The 19,678-nt window shown below is 43.5% G+C and overlaps 3 long non-coding RNA genes across 3 annotated transcripts; all 3 read right to left on the reverse strand.

Moving 5' to 3' along the window:
- Nucleotides 1-2,477: 2,477 nt before the first annotated feature.
- On the reverse strand, nucleotides 2,478-5,993 carry LOC134883050 (uncharacterized). Its single transcript, XR_010168221.1, has 4 exons — nucleotides 5,893-5,993; nucleotides 5,622-5,793; nucleotides 5,399-5,526; nucleotides 2,478-5,261 (listed from the first exon to the last, which is right to left on the reverse strand). It is a non-coding gene; the product is annotated as an uncharacterized LOC134883050 (long non-coding RNA).
- Nucleotides 5,994-5,997: 4 nt separating this feature from the next.
- Nucleotides 5,998-6,615, reverse strand: LOC134883052 (uncharacterized). The gene is made up of 3 exons (XR_010168223.1): nucleotides 6,425-6,615; nucleotides 6,225-6,336; nucleotides 5,998-6,119 (listed from the first exon to the last, which is right to left on the reverse strand). It is a non-coding gene; the product is annotated as an uncharacterized LOC134883052 (long non-coding RNA).
- A 10,379-nt stretch (nucleotides 6,616-16,994) lies between these two features.
- LOC134883051 (uncharacterized) lies at nucleotides 16,995-17,602 on the reverse strand. Its single transcript, XR_010168222.1, has 3 exons — nucleotides 17,501-17,602; nucleotides 17,255-17,406; nucleotides 16,995-17,132 (listed from the first exon to the last, which is right to left on the reverse strand). It is a non-coding gene; the product is annotated as an uncharacterized LOC134883051 (long non-coding RNA).
- Between the last annotated feature and the right edge of the window lie 2,076 nt (nucleotides 17,603-19,678).

The following is a 19,678-nucleotide window of genomic DNA, read 5'->3' on the forward strand; positions in this document are numbered from 1 at the left end:
GTCTCGGTAGAGCCCATTTTTGTCAGCAGGCTGGACAAAATGCCTGCAGATGTCCTTGTTGGAAAATATGAACTTTAAAGTTTCCAGTATAGGAACATACACAAATTTGTCAGTTACAGGAACCTGATTATAGGTTCCAGACGATCTATTTCTTCTTGTATCAAACCGTACACCCAAAGCAACCTCAACGGGTTCCACCACACCCAGTTTTTCAGTGTAATATTTCTTCCACTTGGTCTCAGTGTTGAAATTCACTACAGGATTTTTGAGGCCCTCAAAATAATCGTTCACTCTGCCTTTTAAGACATCATTGTCAGGAGGAAGTAGTTTTAGGATATCATCTCTGACATTTGTGTGAGAAGCGTCTACAAATTTTTCAAATTTATCAACAAATGACTTCACTTTCGTTGTTGCAACATCAGCACTCAGTAACCCCCCAATAATTGATGCACACATTTCTGTGGTGCTTGGTTCAATCTCTTTGTCATTTGATCCTTCAGAATGCCCTGCAGTGTAATGAGAAGACTCATATTGATCAGGTACAGCCTGAGGTAGAGTAAAAACAGATTGAGAGGGTGTGTGACTTTCCCCCTCAGCACGTTCACTGTGTTTTTTTAACAGGTGCTTTCTGAAGCCCGAAAATGTGCTGAACCTTTGACAACAACCATGTTGAGAACATACCAACTGAACTCTTGCATTGGGATAAAAACAATGTGCGAACTTCAAATGCCTAACTAAGATCCGAACTGTGTGATAATGGTTCTTGCAAATAAAACACAGAAACATTTCAACGTCAATTTAGGATTTTGGCTCTCAGTTCTTTGACCCTGGGGCTTTCATGACACAGTCCGATGTCAATGTTGTAAATTGTCGTCTGCATAAAAGTAAACATGTTGTGCAAGGCTTGGTCGTAGGCAATCCCAAAGACATAGTGTGCCTTGAAGAGCTCATCAAATGCTGCAAGTGAGGAGTTAGCTTTGCATGGGATCAGGTTGCCGTCCACCACCAGGTAGAAGTCATTGATGGCATGTCTTGCTGTGCCCACGGCCAGGATGTAGGGCTGCCTCTGGTCCGTTGCCTGAACCTCCTGTAGGCTCCGGCATGACTAAAATAAAACAAACACAGTTTTGCAAGATAATTAAGGGTGAGACTCATTAAAAACACCTCCCAGCTCAACTAGGTCTGCTGAAAATAGATTTTGTATAGCAAATATCATTTCTTCAAGGTCCAGAATGTAACTTAAGTCGTTTATTTTCAAAATGTATGCTTAACATTCACAAATTTGATATTTTTATGAATATTAACTAAGTAATAAACTAGGATTTACTGGTCTGAGCAAAGTACAGCAGGATTTTCAGTTTAAGAGGTTTATGACTGGTAATTCAAAATGGTAGACATTAAGATCCTCCTATTTATGTATGAAAAATTTAAATTTGATAACTGTTGCTTTGCTAAATTAGAGGGTTCATACCTTGTGAAACTTAACAATATGGTTGACAGCTTCACGAATGGACACCTTCTGCACAGTCCTTTTCCCACTGGCTTGTGGAGGAAGAAGGCAGACCAACAGGAGGAGCGTCGACATGTCACCGTCCCAATCTGAAACAAGAACAGAAATGTAAAATAACCTAGCCTTGCAAGCCAGACTACCCACCTTATGCCACAAACACTATCTCCCATAATACATTGTGGCATAATGAACACATACGGTTTTACATTCACATTCTTACCTGTATGAGAGTTAGCATTTAGTGCCAAAGTGAAACACCTTCAACTTAAGCATTAAAGGGATTATCTGGAGTTGGAGCAAGTTTGGCTCATTTTTGCATGTTTGGGATGAAATACAGTCACTTATGAGCAAAATCAGGGCAAAAGGATATGTTTTGAGAAAGTTTGATAATACCACATTAGCCCGTTAGCCACATCAGCTGTGCTATATACTAGATTGGGGGCATCGCGGGTTCGCCGTTACACCACATTTCAAAAACACAACATTTAAAAGCCTTAAACATGCAAAAATGAGCCAAACTTGCTCCAACTCCAGATAATCCCTAAGTGATTTACCTCAGTAATAAAACGTGACAGACGTTTGATATTACAAGAAGCCTTTGCTCACCTACACAGTAAAAAACCTAGTGTTAATTTTACTCCTTAAGAGTTGAATTTAACTCTCTGTCAGATAACATTTGGTCCCACTCGAAATTAGTGTAAATTTTACTCTATAGCCAGTGTAAGATTTCCAGAGTTAATTTTACTCCATTTTGTGTCAAAATTAACAATGAAATGTGTAAAAACATTTAACACTGTGATCTGTTTACACTGTCAGAGTAAATTTATTTCACTACATAGAGTAGTTTTCTACTCTAAATATGGTTCAATTACGTGCGTATTAAGTGTATATATTTTTTTATTTTATATGAATGAAATAGTAATAATTCTTAACTGCTGTAATATATAAGGCAATACACACAATCGGGTACTGTATCACACCTTTTATTGCCTGATTAGAGATAACAGTATGGGACAATGTACATTGCTGTGTCATTTTCCCCACATGACATTTTTAGGTCAAAAGGCCTTTGATAAGGCAGATCATCAACATTAAAGGCAACACATTCTTTTTTTGTCTTAGTCACTTCATAAGCAAAATAATGTTCATTAAAAGCTACAGTAAATAAAGGAATGGTGAGCAGCACCGGTTTCTCATGTATAATCACAACCGATTCGACCTGGTAAAACAGTGGCATTTCAAATTCAACTTCACCACAAACGACCAGGTGTGGGCGGTATACATATCCATTGTGCTTAGCCCACGTCACTTTAATAACCTTATCACAATTGGACATTTTCATTTGCATAGCAATCACTGAACCACCTTTAATCATATTTAAAGAGACACATTTTCCTGGACCAATGTCCAAGCGAAGGAAGGTTGTTGAGGATCGCCACTTGTGTGCCATATGATTCTGGTGCTTTTTGGCCAATGTTTTGGTGACATTTTTAAAGGACTTAAGCTGTGTCTTGAAAAAATTGTGTTTACCTTCATATCGCATGCACCAGCTATGGAGTACAGGTCCTATTTTCTGAATGCATCTAGGGTAATGAATCAGGAAATGATGTTTTGGTAACAGTCTTTTATGAGGATATACCTCCTTGAACAGTGTGTGATGCTCAACAATCAAATGTTTCAAATACACGCATAAGCCTTGAGATAAAATGGGCGAGAAAACAATGTTGACGATCTGTAACAACAATAAAAGCAGGGTCCAGTGTTGGTCTGTAGAGGCTACCAAATCTCCAAATATAAGGGGAACATTCCTCAGCAAGCACCATGACTGAATTGCGTTTAGTCCCAAATCATTAGACTCTGCACTTAAATTCACAGCCACTGGCCTATTACATCTCTCTGTAAATCCATAATCAAAACATAGTATTCTTGAATTCAGTTCTGCCAGTGTAATTTTTTCTTTCAAATAAAAAAACAGCTGCTTTAATTCAAATTGGGCCACACCTTCTAAAAGATCATGCATCACATCAACTGAGTAGTTCTCGGTTGTGTGAAAATATGTAAGTGAATTTAGTAAGCATGATCTCTTCACGCCAAATACATAAGGAAGAGAAGGCCTATGTGCCATTTCTTGGCAGTGAGCACTGTGGGCCTCTTTGGTACGCAACACTATTTTGGGAGACTCTTCGGAGAATTCAGTTTGGAAGTCCTCTTTTTCGGCTAAACAAAACCTACAGCAATACCTTGCACTGAAACTCTCAACCAGACCAAACAAACTATGTAGGCCTAAATTATCTCCAGTCACCTGTATAACACTGCCACGAACACAACCACCATACAATGGAATATCAATGCCATTACTCTCTAACTGTTTGAGATCACAAACAATAGGATCTAAAATAGCACTAAAACCGTAACGCTTTATATCCTGAGCATGAAACAAGGCACAAAGATGTATATTGGCCAAAATAGAATTCCACTTCGGTGAGAAATTCCTTAAAGTAAAATAAATACCACCCATTTTATGAACTCCCTTCTTGGACCCCAAGGGGTTGGCAATCTCGAAATCGTCATAAAACATTTGAATCTGTACAGTGTGTCTCTCTGTTGAAAATAGAGGATGAGTGTTGAAGAAAGAGCCATCACAAATATCTTTGAGTTTTGAATCACTTATATTTGGGCTTTTGAGCATTTCTCTGGCATGTTCACTTTTAAATATTGAGTTTAATGTCGATAAAATTGGAACATACATAAATTTGTCTTTAACTACTACTTGGTCATATGTTCCTGTCTTTTTGTTGAGCCTCAAGTCAAATCTTGAGCCAATTACAAGCTCCACTGGCTCCACAGTTTCCCATTTGCTGGTCATAAATTTTGATTGTTTGTATTCTGAATTTAGAGCTGTGAATGGATTCTCTAATTGGTCAAAACATCCCTCAACTTTCTTGCATGATTCAGTTCCTCTTTGATCATGAAAAACACCCTGGATGACTGACTCTCTAGCATGCTCATGTATATCCTGCACAATATCCTCCATAGAGGTCACAACTGAATTAATAACAGACTGGGCTACACCTGCTGCCTTAAGATCTGAAATGACAGAGGCACAACTATTTACAAGATGTTCTGAGGATAACGCTTGCTCTGACTCAACCTCAGCCTCATATGGCTCTTCTGCAGGACTTTCATCACTATTTAGAACACTTTGACAACGTGGTGGTTCAGTTTCAACAACAACATTAAAACCACTATTCACATGGGACTTGTTAAGATGCTTCCTAAAACCCGAAAAACTATAAAAAAAACGTGAGCATCCCACTTCGCCACATTTAAGATGAAGAGTCTTTCCTGTACAGAGTCCATGTATAACTTTGAGGTGCTTTATAAGATTTTTTGCCTCACCAAGTTCTTTGCTGCAAAGAAAGCACCTCATTGTTTAACGCACCATTCGCACTCGCAACTCTGCGATTCTTGGCGTTTCCTTCGTTTCCCCCACATCAATGCTGTAAATGGTGGTTTGCAAAAAAGTGAAGAAATTATTCAACACAGGACTGTAAGATGTACAAAAGACGTAGTGGGCCTTAAAGAGTTCATCCAGGGCTCCGACTGCGCTGGTTGCTTTGCATGGAAGTGCATGCTTGTCGATAGCAATGAAGAAGGAGGTAATGCTGCTTTTTGTGGGTCCCTGAGCAAGGAGGTAGGGCTGACTGCTTTGACTTATGGTGTCAAGATGCTGCTGCACGCTTGTTCCCGTCTGTAACAAAACACATTCAACAACACTATTTATTAGAAATTAAACAATAACATGAGATCACTCCAAACAATTAAAGGATTCAAGAATTTGAGAAGAAATTGATGTTTGATTAATTATTAAATATTAGTGTAGTGTACCTTTTGGAATTTGATGAGGTGATCTACTGCATGAGATGCTGAGATCTTCCCTGGCCTCTTTCGTCCCTGTGCGGATGGCGGTAGCAGATGTAGCAGCAGTATGATGGTTGACATGTCACTGTCCCAGCCTAGAGGCCAACAAGTAGCAGGTTAACATTATGCCATAATTTCCCACCATCCTCAATATATTTAGCAACATGCTTCTTAACATTCAAAGACATACCATTTTCGACTTCAGTAGATGTCTCAGCGTTGCGCATCAAATCAAGAAGGTCTGTGGAGGGGACCAGTCCATGGCTTTCCTTAATTACTTTTGCTTTGAAAGTGGTAGGCCACCTCTCCAGGAAATTGTTGGCAGTCTGCTCACCAAACATAAGTCTGAAATCCTGTTCTATCTGTAGTTTGAAAAAGAAAAAAAGAAGAAAAGGAGGAATTGGTACCTTGTGCTACATTTTACAATATGTCTCAGTATTCAATGAATGTAGATGCCATACCAGTCCTGGTGTGTCCAGGAACCGTGGAAATACTGAGAAGACCTCTGCTGATTTGTCATTATCATTGACCATGGCATGGCGATAACTGAAAGTGACCTTCATCTTCTCACGGATGGTGTACTCATCAGCAGTGTGTCTCAACACAGCGATAGCGGATTCCACTTCCTCGTCAGTCAGGACTTGGTCGGCAGTAAAGGGTCTAGTACGCCCATGGCCTGGACCACCAACTTTAGAAAAAGACAATTTTGTTGTTACTCTTTATAACTACAGTTTTATATCCTCCTGTCAACACATTTCACAGGTTGATAATTCCACCTCATGATAAATATTACCTTTAGGAGATCTACTAACTGCTGGACCTCTTTCCTCTGCAGCTTTTCTTTGAATAGTCTTCAACCGCCATGCAAGGTATCCTGAACCCCTTTCAGGATCGTAGTAATGATCCTATGTATAATGTATGCACAGTGTGATATATACATTCATATGATATCAGCAGTTCGAAGGGCAAATATGTTTCAAAACCTTTACTTACATAGCCATTCTGTGAAGATGGGTCTTCAAGATATGGAAACAGAGCGACAATCCCCTGTGCATACATCACTCTCACACTCCGGGGCGGAGATGTCCTGGTGTATTCAACAATCAACATTCATAGATAGCATTGAACAACATAACCTAAACAACAATTGCAATAATGTTTAAACAATGTCTCATGATAACGTATTTGAATCTATTTTACCCATTGAAAAGAATTGTTAAAGGAGCTGTGATGCTGAGACTATGTTTCCGGTGGCAACCACTGTAGAATCCATGTCCATGTTGGTCCGATCGGGACCTCCGGCTGTTTTCATATTCCTCCCGTCGTCTCGCACTTTGAGCCCGTGTCTAATGGAGGGCCCCGTACGGATTTGCCTCCAGAAGAATGCGTTTTGCTGCTAATTCACCCGACGGCTCGCAGCTTTTGCCCTCCTGCAAGAGAGGCAACGCTTTCTGTCCCGTAAATCCTCCCCCTGTGAATTTTACGGCCGTCGCTCCACAATCCTACCTGCTGCCTCACTGCTGCCTGAGGCCTGCTGCTGCACTGCTCTGCTACACTGCTCTGTGGTAATCCTACCTGCTGCCTCACTGCTGCCTGAGGCCTGCTGCTGCACTGCTCTGCTACACTGCTCTGTGGTAATCCTACCTGCTGCCTCACTGCTGCCTGAGGCCTGCTGCTGCACTGCTCTGCTACACTGCTCTGTGGTAATCCTACCTGCTGCCTCACTGCTGCCTGAGGCCTGCTGCTGCACTGCTCTGCTACACTGCTCTGTGGTAATCCTACCTGCTGCCTCACTGTTGCCTGAGGCCTGCTGCTACACTGCTCTGTGGTAATTCTATCTGCTGCTTCACTGCTGCTTGCTGCCTATGGCGTGCTGCTACACTGCTCTGTGGAAACCCCATCTGCTGATTCATTGCTGTCCCATGCGTCATGTACTCCTCTTACCCTGCCTAGCCTGCTTGCTTGCTGGCCCTTTGGTTAATTAGCCTGCTTGCCTGCTATCCCTTTGATTAATTAGCCTGCTAGCCCCTTGGTTAGCTATCCACATTCCCTGCCAGCTAATCTAGCCAGCCTCTGCCTGCTATCTGCTCACCAGTGCCTGCTAATGTTTCTGGTGGTTACTTGCTAACACTCATGTAGACTATGGACTAACAAGTCCGTGACTGTGGATATACAACTTGTGGGTGAGTGTGACCTAACTTATCCAGCTAACTGTGCTAACTGTTAGCAGCAACTTTTTTTTCCCTCGAACCTAGCATGGCCTGCCTCAAACTATTCAATGTCCTCCTTCTCCTTGCTTTCCTCCTTACTGTCTCGCCCCCCTCATCAGTTGCGCACATGGGGAAGTTGATATTCTTCGACCCCCCTCATTTGCCGGACCATCAAACTGACTCAGTCAACATCTATAATAGAGACTTGGCTTCCCTGCTGTTTACACTGTCTCTGGGGTCACCATCAATTGTAAACATTACTATTCCTCCTCTGTCTTCATGTTATGTTATGAGTCTTCTCAGCAATATGATTATTTTACCTTCTAATCTTCCTACACTTGACAAATGTAAACACAATGACTCATCCTCCCTTTGCCGTGCTCTGATTGTGTTACTACTCATAATCTCTGGTAATGTTCATGTCAACCCTGGTCCTTTTGATACTGTTCCCCCCCTCAATGGTTTTCAGTCACATGATCTCTGTTTCCATGATTTTTGTGTTAGAAACAATATGGGTTTTCTGCATGTAAATGTAAGAAGCTTGGTGCCAAAAATGGACCAACTTAAAGTCTGGGTGGAATCCTCCAATCCCCATGTCCTTGTCCTGACTGAGACATGGCTCCGTAATTCTGTCTCCTATCCTGATACCAACATTAATGGCTATAATCTATTCCGCCAAGACAGATCATCTAAAGGTGGAGGAGTAGCAATCTACTCTAAAGAACAACTACACTGCTCAGTGGTACTTGCCAAGTCTATTCCGAAACAGTTTGATCTCTTGATCATTCAGATAAGGCTATCGAATAATTTTTGTATTACAGTGGCCGGCTGTTATCGCCCCCCCTCAGCCCCTGCATGTACTCTTGAGGCTCTTAGTAGAGCACTGGCACCTTTCACTAAGTCTGAGCTTGTTCTGCTTGGTGATCTCAATTGGGACATGCTTAGGCCTCCTGAGAAAGTCATACAGCAGTTAGACTCCCTTAATCTCCAGCAAATTATCACCCAACCAACCAGGCTCAACTCCAACTGTCCGGAGAAAGCTACCTTGCTGGATGTAATTCTTACTAACACTCCCCATATGTATCAATCTGGTGTGTTCTGCAGCGACCTCAGTGACCACTGTTTTATAGCCTGCATTCGCAAAAACATCTCCACCAAACAGCCCATTACCATCAGCATTAAGCGCTGTCTAAAGCATTTTAACACCCAAGCTTTCCTCCATGACCTGGCCAATATTAACTGGCACAGAGTCAGCCTGGTTCCCTCTGTGAATGATGCGTGGTCTCTGTTCAAAGACCAGCTTAGTGCTGTGGTCAATAAGCATGCCCCCCTCAAGAAACAACGGTTGAAAAATCGTCACAGCCCCTGGTTCACACAAGAGCTCACATCTCTTCTCCATCAAAAGAATGCTGCATGGAGAAAAGCCCGTCTATCAAAGTCTCCCACAGACTTCCTCAAATTCCGGCAACTCCGCAATAAGGCTACACAAGCCGTACGCCAGGCCAAATCTGGTTACTTCAAGGCTCAATTCACACAATGTAGCTCCGATCCCAATGCTTTCTGGAAAACAGTAAGAAAACTTCAGAACAAGCCCTCAGCCATGCCTGTTTCACTCAAAGTCAATGATCTTGTCATCTCAGATAAGACTGCAATGGCAGATACTTTCAATAGTCACTTTGTAAAGTCTGGCTTTGTCTTTGAGAACACACTGTCCAAAGGCCCTACTATATCGCCTTCCACAGCCCATAGTCTTCTAAGCCCCCCACACCTGCACCTTCCCACACACAGCTTCTCCTTTCGGCCTCTTACAGAGGGGGAGGTTTTAAAGGAACTGTCTGCTCTAGACCCCAAAAAATCAGCTGGGTCTGACAACCTTCCCGCATTTTTTATTAAAACTGCAGCTCCCATCATTGCAGCACCCATAACCAAACTCTTCAATCACTCATTCCATACGGCTGAAATACCCTTTGACTGGAAAGAAGCCATCGTCCTGCCCTTGTTTAAAGGTGGTGAGCAGTCAGATCCAAATAGCTACAGACCCATCTCCATCCTGCCCTGTGTGTCCAAGGTATTTGAGAAGCTTGTGAACAATCAGCTCACTAACTATCTTAATACTTTTGGTATACTCTCTGACGCACAGTCTGGGTTCCGCGCTGGGTATGGGTGCACAACAGCCACTTTAAAGGTATTAAATGACATTACATCCACGCTAGACACCAAACAACATTGTGCTGCTATTTTCATTGACCTTGCAAAGGCCTTTGACACTGTTGACCATCCCACCCTCATCAGCAGGCTGAGTAGTATTGGGGTCATAGGTCACTCGCTGGCTTGGTTCTCTCACTATCTATCTCACCGGGTGCAACGCGTAAGGTTCGATAACTCACTCTCTCACTCCCTCTCTGTCACAAAGGGTGTTCCTCAAGGTTCTATACTTGGCCCATCACTGTTTTCCATCTATATCAATAACATTCCCCTAGCTGCTGGCAATTCACTCATTCACCTTTATGCCGATGACACCATCTTATATGCCTCTGGTCCTTCTCCCTCCTCTGTCCAATCCACGCTCCAGGATAGCTTTCTCCAGGTACAACATGCCTTTACACAACTGAAACTGTCACTCAACACAACTAAGACAAAAGCCATGTGGTTTCATCGGAAGGGTGTACCCTCTCCGTCTCCCTTAAACATCTCCACCTTTGAGGGGGCAATCTTGGAGCAAGTCTCCACCTACAAATACCTGGGTATCTGGTTAGACACTACAATATGTTTTTCACATCACATCTCCCAGTTACAGTCTAAGGTGCGGGCTAAACTTGGTTTCCTTTACTGCCACCGCCACTCTTTCACTTCCTCTTCTAAACTCACGCTTATAAAAATGACTATTCTCCCCACACTTGATTTCGGTGACACTATCTATAGAACTGCCTCTAAGGGCACTCTTGCTAAACTGGACACACTCTATCACTCTGCCATCCGTTTTGCTACAAACGCCCCCCTAAATACTCATCACTGCAGTCTTTACTCTCTGGTAAATTGGCCATCGCTTCATACTCGTCGTCATATTCACTGGCTCACTCTCATTTACAAGACCATCCTTCATCAGACACCCCCCTATTTGTCCCGCCTGCTGCATCGTCTACCTACCACATATAACACTCGGTCCTCTCTTCGCATCCTGCTAACAACCCCTCAAACTAGATCCTCACTCGGCCTTGCATCATTGCAGTCAGCTGCTGCCACAGACTGGAACGCACTACAAACACACCTCAAACTGGTCACTTTCATTTCCATTCCGGCCTTCAAACACTCCATCTCACTGATCCCTGCAAGTGTTTCCCCTCCGTCTAATCCTTCAGCTCAGTCCCCCATTTGTGCACCTAGGCCCGCTGATTTAATGGTTTTAATGATTTTGTATAACCAATCCTTGTTTTCTATGTCTTTGTATGTTTTTTAAGTGTCACCTATTTTTGTTTTATGTCAGGCCATCTTTGTAAATAAGAACTTGTTCTTAATGATCTGCCTGGTAAAATAAAGGTAAAATAAAAAATAAAAAGAATGTCCGATTAGAACAATAAAAGGAAACGGTGTCCAAAGAAATGAGTCTTTATTGAGTCTTCACACCCACAACACAGAGTAAGAATGATCAATGTGTGATCAGAGTTTGTATGTATTTATGTGTGTGGTTCTGAAATAAAGAAAGCAAACAAAAGACATTTGGCTAATGTCCTTGAATGACCTTACAGTTAACACAATGGTATTTAGCATCGCTAACTTAGCAGGGCTACATGTAACCTTAATAATAGTTAACTGAAACATGAGGCTAAACATGAAGCTAACCTATGGCTTGCGCCCATACATTATCAGTTAGGCTACACCTAGCATGACATAGCATTAAATAGCCAAAATTAGCCTAAACATAGCAAACCTAGCAATAGCATGCTAATCGCGATTAGCATAAATTAGCTTGAAATAGCATCTGAGGTAAAATACAAATTAACCTAAAATATCCCTATGATAGTTATGATTTTAGACTAAAAACTGATACACAATGATGCCCAAACACAAAAACTCACCACTAGATGCACGCACACCATCAAACAAAAGAATCAAATTACTTCAACAGTCAGCCTGCAACAGCTGGACTTCGATCCCACTCCTGAAGATGCCAGAAAAAGGAAGAGGTCCTAATGAAACTTCAGCTTTATAGTGCTCAGCCATAGGTGGCCAATTAACTGCCTGACCAAAATAACAATAGCACAACTTACACATTACCAAAATAATATGAATCGATGGGCTTTTGTACAGCCGCCCCCAAATCTGTTGTACGGATTTGCTTCTAAAAGTCCTTCTCTCCATGGTCGTCTGGAAATGCAGGCAACTTAATCAGTCTAGCCACCGGGCGAAGATAGGTGCGATCCTTCACTTTAACTTCTGCTGCCCTTACTCTTCCATCGGAGCCAGGGCAGACCGTCTTCACTGTTCCAACAAGCCAGAGGGCCCTTGGAGACTGAGGATCCACAATCATTACGACTGTGCCGACGGTCAAATCGTCTTTCTCCTTTTGCCACTTCTGACGTGTCTGTTGGGCAGGCAAGTACTGTCGGATGAATCTGGACCAAAACTGGTCAGCCAGAACTTGACTGTGCCGCCATCTCCTGTGAGTGAGTAGCTCAGACTCTGGGTAGATCACCTGAGGTAGAGAGCTGTCGGGCCGCCCCATGAGAAGAGTATTTGGAGTCACGGGGTCTGGATCTGAGACGTCTGAGGATACGTAACCCAAAGGCTTGGAGTTAAGAATGCCTTCAATCTCAACCAGGACTGTCCTGAGTACTTCTTCTGGCACGGTCTGCGCTCCAACAACGGTGTACAGTGCTGCCTTTATGGACCGTATTTCCCTTTCCCAAGAGCCGCCAAAGTGGGGAGCACTTGGCGGGTTGTACTGGAAAGCGATCTGTTGTGCAGTCAGCTGCTCCTTCAGAGCTGGTTGGAGGGCCTGAAATGCCTCCTTCAGTTCGGTATCTCCACACTTGAAATTCGTTCCATTATCACAGAGAATCTCATGTGGCTTTCCTCTTCTTGACACGAATCGCCGGAGTGACATGAGGAAAGAATCAGAGTCAATGCTTGCTAGCAGATCAATGTAGACTGCCTTGGTAGTAAGGCACTTATACAATATGCCCCAGCGCTTTTCATTTCGCCTCCCGACTCTGATCTGAAAGGGACCAAAACAGTCGATTCCGGTGGAGTAAAATGCTGGCTTGTAGAGCCGGAGACTGGAGGGGGGCAAATCGGCCATTCTTGGGACCTCAGGCGTTCCGCGCCACTTACGACATTCGGGGCAACTGTGTTGGAATTTGCGAATTGCCTGCCTGCCTCTCAGGATCCAAAAGCGCCGCCTGATCTCCGCAAATACTCTCTCCGGACCAGGATGGTGCAGGTCTTGGTCGTAGCGCTTAATAATCAGCTTTGAGAGAGGATGGGAAGGATCAAGTACAATTGGGTGCTGTACTTCTTGACTTAGCTGATCACATCTACGCAGACGGCCTCCAACATGAATGAGCTGAGTGTTGGGGTCAAGCTCAGGGGCTAGCGTGACTAGCTTACTGTTTGATGTGACAGGGTTTCCAGACAGTAGCTGTGTCATGTCATCTGGGAAACTTTCGATCTGGGCTTGACGAAGAACATCCAGCTCAGCTTTCCTTAAGTCAGCCGCTGACGTACTCTCCGTATCAGAAGCCACCCCGTGAGGTGAGCAGGCTACCGCTTCAAGGAGTTCCTGGAAGGTGCTGTATTGACCGATGTCAAGTAGAGGTGGACCACTGTGGTGGGGGATATACCACCCCGGACTACTAGCTGCCTCATCCAGGGGTATCTTCTTCACATACCCAGCTTCCACCAGCTTCTTGATCTCACCCTTGTAGGTAGCCGCCTTATCAGGATCCCCAGCCAGCCTCTTCTCCGTACTGCGCAGTTGGGCCATCACAGCTTCCTTAGGCGCAACCAGTGGGGGGAGGTCCTTTTTCCAGAGCAGAGGAGTGGCGTACCGCTGAACTCCCTCTACCGTCACCCTAACGGTCTTCTCCTCCAGAATACGTACTGCCTCTGTGTCTTGTCTTGAGCGTGTCACAAGCTTCTCACTCCGGTAAGGCAAAGTGTCTAATTGCCATAGCTTTTCGACATGACCGAGTAACTCAGCGGTGGTCGGAGTGCTCGATGTCCAAAGGCATTGCTGAGTGGTCAGGCTGTGCCTCAGCAGCTTAGAAGGACCTTGGAGTGCCCATCCCAACTTGGTCTTGACCGCAGCCGGCCCTCCCGGTGGGCCCAGGCGAACAGGTTCAGTTGGGGTTATGAGGTGTGGATGGTCCGATCCAATGAGCAGCAAGGGCTGCGCACGGTCAATGGGCTGCAGAGGTAAGTTCTTCAAGTGACAATATGACTTCTTGAGGGCCGCAACAGGGTAAGTATGGGGTGCCAGATCTAGCTCTTTGGCTGTGAATGCTCTTTGAATGTGGAAGGTCTTACTTGGTTGGTTTGCAGGTGAAACTGTGAACGACACTGTGGCTCCAGGGATGACTCGCACATCTTGACGCACTGTACGCAAGGACAGCTCCTCAGGTAAACCTTGTAGGCCGAGCTGTTGTGCCGCTTCATACAGTAAGATGGTGCGCTCCGAGCCATCATCTAGCAGTGCATATGTGTCCAATGAGTTCTCACCATTCTTTAGGATGACCCGACTCATCTTCAGTAGCACCCTGCTGCTACCAGTAGGTCTGTCCACATAGAGGGTTTCAGCAGTGGAGCTGGTGGGTTTGGCACGCTCCATGGATCCAGTTGTGGCTTTCCTGAAAGTGGTGGTCTTACCGCTACCTCCGGTGTTCACCTCATGAAGGATTTCAAGATGTCGCTTGTCGCATTTCTTACATTTAGCCTTCAAAGTGCACTCGGAAGAGAAGTGTTCGCGTCCACACTTCCAACACCTCTGATTGGCCCGGATCCATTTCTCGATCTGCTCCTTGGACAGTAACTGAAAATTTGCACACTGATTCAGATAGTGCTGAGGTGTGTTGCAAAATGGGCAGAATTTCTTGGGCTTTTCTCGTGGCTGATCTGAACTACTTGACTGTAACTGAGATGGACACTCTTTTGGCTCACTGTTGTGAAGAACCATTGTGGACTGTGACTTTCGGTCCTTGCGGTGTTCTTTGTAGCTCTGATGTTCCTTACCGTGATCACCAGTGAACTGTGAACCATCAACTTGCACCCTTACCTCATATTCTAGCCAGTCAGCTAGGTCGAGAAGAGTTGGAATGGGAGTTCTTATGGGATTGATATACCTCCTAAAGCTTGCTCTTAAATCATGAGGCAACTTTCCCAGAAGCCGTGAAACATGAGATCCACACCACAGTTCGGTTCTTCCACTGCTGCCAAGTTGCTCCAACATCCCTACTAAAGCGCGCACTTTCAGTGCGAATTGACGAAAGGCCTTAGTGTCACCTGCCTTGACGTTCGGCTCCTCCATGAGCTTGGAGATGCGCTGAAGTGCAAGTTGGTGCGGTTGACCATATAACTCTGTGAGAGCCTCCATGGTGTCAGTATATGGATCCCTGCTGTGACTGTATGAATCAGCGATGAGCATTGCCTCTTCCAGTTTGAGGTGATCCAGTAGAATCTGAAACTTGAAGCGCTCTGTGGCATCGGGCGGAAGAAGGTTATCAAGAGCAACTTTGAGTCTTGCGAACTCACGAGGATCTTCATGAACGAAGTCAGGAATCTTTGGCTTCGGGCCCCGATATGAGTGCTCTCTCTCCACTGAAGGATGTCGAGAATGACGCCCAGGTGAGTAAGAGGGTTCGCGGCGTCGGCTTGACTCATATCCCCTTGGAGTGTCATATTTGTATTGGCTTGAATAGTCATGCCAATAGTCAGCAGGTATACTTGAATACTGGTGTTCCCGTGATGGAGAAGATCTGCGGGAACGATGTTGCCGGGGCCAATCCAGGTAAGGATCCTTCCGTGAAGATGAGCTGTAATGAGGAGGTGATTCTCTGCGGCGACTTGTCTGTCTGCTTGGGTAGTTTCTATCAGGAGATCTGCGGTCGCGGCTAGATGGCCGCCCCATCCTTTCTAGACCTCTGGCTATCTCATCAACTTCTCTTTCCCTTGCATGTAGCTTGCCCTCAGTCGCTGTCGGTTCTAATTTATGCCATGGAGGACGCGGATCCTGTTGATCTCTTGGAGACGTCTCCATACATTGTGAAACCGGCGAGCTTGATCTGGAGCCTGCAGCATAGCCTCTCATGCTATTACGCCTTGAAGGGGGGTAGGAAGAAGTGTGATAATGAGAATCTTTCTCCCTCATTTGGTCCAGACAGCGCCTCAACAGTGCATTCTCATCAGAAAGGATGCGGACACACCTCTCAAGCCCTGGGGAGTTTGACCTGTCTCTGTCTGGGTCTTCATGTGTTGTGGGTGACTCACTCTTCTTTGGTGTTGCCATTGTTAACTAGAGAAGTTTGCCAAATCCGGCTCGAAGGACCATGAAAAGAATTGTTAAAGGAGCTGTGATGCTGAGACTATGTTTCCGGTGGCAACCACTGTAGAATGTCCGATTAGAACAATAAAAGGAAACGGTGTCCAAAGAAATGAGTCTTTATTGAGTCTTCACACCCACAACACAGAGTAAGAATGATCAATGTGTGATCAGAGTTTGTATGTATTTATGTGTGTGGTTCTGAAATAAAGAAAGCAAACAAAAGACATTTGGCTAATGTCCTTGAATGACCTTACAGTTAACACAATGGTATTTAGCATCGCTAACTTAGCAGGGCTACATGTAACCTTAATAATAGTTAACTGAAACATGAGGCTAAACATGAAGCTAACCTATGGCTTGCGCCCATACATTATCAGTTAGGCTACACCTAGCATGACATAGCATTAAATAGCCAAAATTAGCCTAAACATAGCAAACCTAGCAATAGCATGCTAATCGCGATTAGCATAAATTAGCTTGAAATGGCATCTGAGGTAAAATACAAATTAACCTAAAATATCCCTATGATAGTTATGATTTTAGACTAAAAACTGATACACAATGATGCCCAAACACAAAAACTCACCACTAGATGCACGCACACCATCAAACAAAAGAATCAAATTACTTCAACAGTCAGCCTGCAACAGCTGGACTTCGATCCCACTCCTGAAGATGCCAGAAAAAGGAAGAGGTCCTAATGAAACCTCAGCTTTATAGTGCTCAGCCATAGGTGGCCAATTAACTGCCTGACCAAAATAACAATAGCACAACTTACACATTACCAAAATAATATGAATCGATGGGCTTTTGTACACCCATGTTTTTCTGTCATCTCTGCGGTAAGTATGTTGATTAGCTGTCTTCTGGTTGAATCTGTAATGGATTTTGTTTTTGCATACTCCTCCATGATACGGTCACCTCCAGGCTTTGTCGTCAAGATTTTTTCAATTAGCTAAGGGATCAAATGTGCAGTATTGTATTTTTAAAATGTCTTGGAAATTACGATACAAATACGATGCACCTCAAATTAAACATGTGACTCAAACTCCACACACGCACACACTGACTACTCACAGCTTTTGCTTCATAGTTGATGCGGCAAGGCCTTTTAGGTTGACTTCCTCCGGCTGCAACTGGTTCCTCAGCTGGGTCACACAAAGAGAAGTTGAGGATCACTGTGTCTTCAGATGCAGTAGAGCGTGGAGATGACGTGGACTGAGGGTTACCTGAGCATTGAGAAATATAAATGCAATTTCATAGTTCAATACATCCACTTCAACCATGTGTGTGTACAGTCATATGCAAGTAGTCAGCAATTACCAGGTGCTTCATTGGCCAATGAAACAAGGAAAGGTCCTTGAGACTCTTTAACGACCTCCTCAAAAACCTCAGCGTCGACCTCTGTGTTGGACTGGTCATGGACCTTGATGTCCAACCGTCTATCTTCATCGATGTTAAATTTAATACTCACTAAGTAAAATAAATAAATAGTGCACAAACATTTCTGATGAGAAATAATTGCAATATGCAATTGCAACTTGAACAAATTAGGCTACTTTCAATCCAAATTAAGTGCCTACCTTCTCTCAAGAAATCACCAAATGTTACTTCAGGCAGCTTTATGTACTTCTGCTCTCCACCAAACGAAACACGCAGCAGCATTTTCTGTAAAATTTAAGGAAGGTTGAATAACTGTTAATATCCATCAAAATATTCTCTGAAGAATCAGAGCAAAGTTATTAGAAAACGTAATTGTCTAATAAACACTCACGGAGTTATGGTACCAATAGGCTAATTTAGGGGGTGCAAATAAACTTGTTAGCTGACCTTCAGTCTTCCTAATGACTTTCTTTGCAATTCAGCAATTGTTGAAATAACTCAAGACTATTTCTGGTTTCAGACAGGCACAAATTAAGCACGAGAACATAACATCTTGCAAATGATGGCACCTTGGGCAGAAACCAGGTTGTCAAGCTAACTTGCTAACATTTTGGTAATGCTACGTTAAAGTCACATTGGGCAGAAACCACGTTGTCAAGCTAACTTGCTAACATTTTGGTAATGCTACGTTAAAGTCACATTGGGCAGAAACCACGTTGTCAAGCTAACTTGCTAACATTTTGGTAATGCTACGTTAAAGTCACATTGGGCAGAAACCACGTTGTCAAGCTAACTTGCTAACATTTTGGTACATTAACCTAACGTCACCAACCCGGCAGAACAACTTAAATCATCACTACCCTATACATCGCAAAGTGTTAACAAGCAATTACAGTCTGAAATGTGTCATTTCAATTTCGTTATCAACTATATTACTTCCAAGTTCTTAACGTGGTATTGCAGTCAAATGCATCTGAACTTGAAGTCAGTGATACTGATTAGCTAACTACATCTATCTATGCACGTCTAACATAAAATTTTAAAAGCCTACAATCGTCCATCGTCGTCAATATATTGCAAAAAGTTGGTCGTTAGTGGAAAAATATCTAGCTAGATGGTGAAAACCTACAAATGCTCAAATAGAATTACCACGATAGGTCTACAGGGAGAGATGATTTCCAGCGTGCCAGCTCAAGCTCATTGTGTAGTAGTTAGCGTCAAGGCTAACACAATTTGCCCTCATCCAAAATTGATTGTTATACTGTGGTTAACATAACCTATTACATGTACAAAATGGCATTTACAGAAGTAGATTACAAATTCTATGTGCAGGTCAATTTAACTGAGAGAAAAAACGTTTGTCTAAAATGAATATGCCATAGTGTTGCAGCTGATGGTAAGCTCACCCCACGTTTAACCTAGTCAACCGGCTCACTCGAACGTTACCGACGGAGTTTACAATACAATGTAGAGAGGGTAAAAGTAGCCTAACTAACCCCAATCAACATCTACGCAACAAGGCTATGCTACATTAAATACATATGTTTGATGTTGAAAACACAGGACTGCTACTTACCAAACGGCGTCTTTCTCCAGTCTGAGCAGTTTCTGACGTGGTGCAGGTTACAAAACTTCAGAAACAGTGGCGGGAATATTGGAAGGGAATCGTTGAGGGAATTCATCACGCTGTAGAGTAAATGTTTTCACTGCATGTACACAGAATTTGACTCTCATCTTTAACTCTACTGTTTGGTCAAGTTTACTCTTCACAGTAATGGAAATACACTATCTAGTTTTAAATAACTTAACTCTGAAAAATTAACAACCCATTTTTTACTGTGTATCAAGTCCTCCTGTCCATCCAAGCTCCCCTCTGCGGAATTGATGAGTGACTGCAACATCGCTGTCTTGGTGAGGTTCCTGGCCTCTTTGATGATCTTGGGTTTCAGGAAAGTTCCCCACTTCTCGATTAGTTTGGTTGCCGTCCCCTCACCGAACATCAGTTCAAAGTCCTGAAGCAGCTACATAATGACAGAAATAATTAGAAATGGCAATATTTAGATTAGATTACATGCATCATTGTTATTACACAATATAAAGTAATGAAATGCATTTCAG

This window comes from Eleginops maclovinus, chromosome 20 (assembly GCF_036324505.1).
Source record: "Eleginops maclovinus isolate JMC-PN-2008 ecotype Puerto Natales chromosome 20, JC_Emac_rtc_rv5, whole genome shotgun sequence".
In the NCBI taxonomy this organism is placed as follows: Eukaryota; Metazoa; Chordata; class Actinopteri; order Perciformes; family Eleginopidae; genus Eleginops; species Eleginops maclovinus.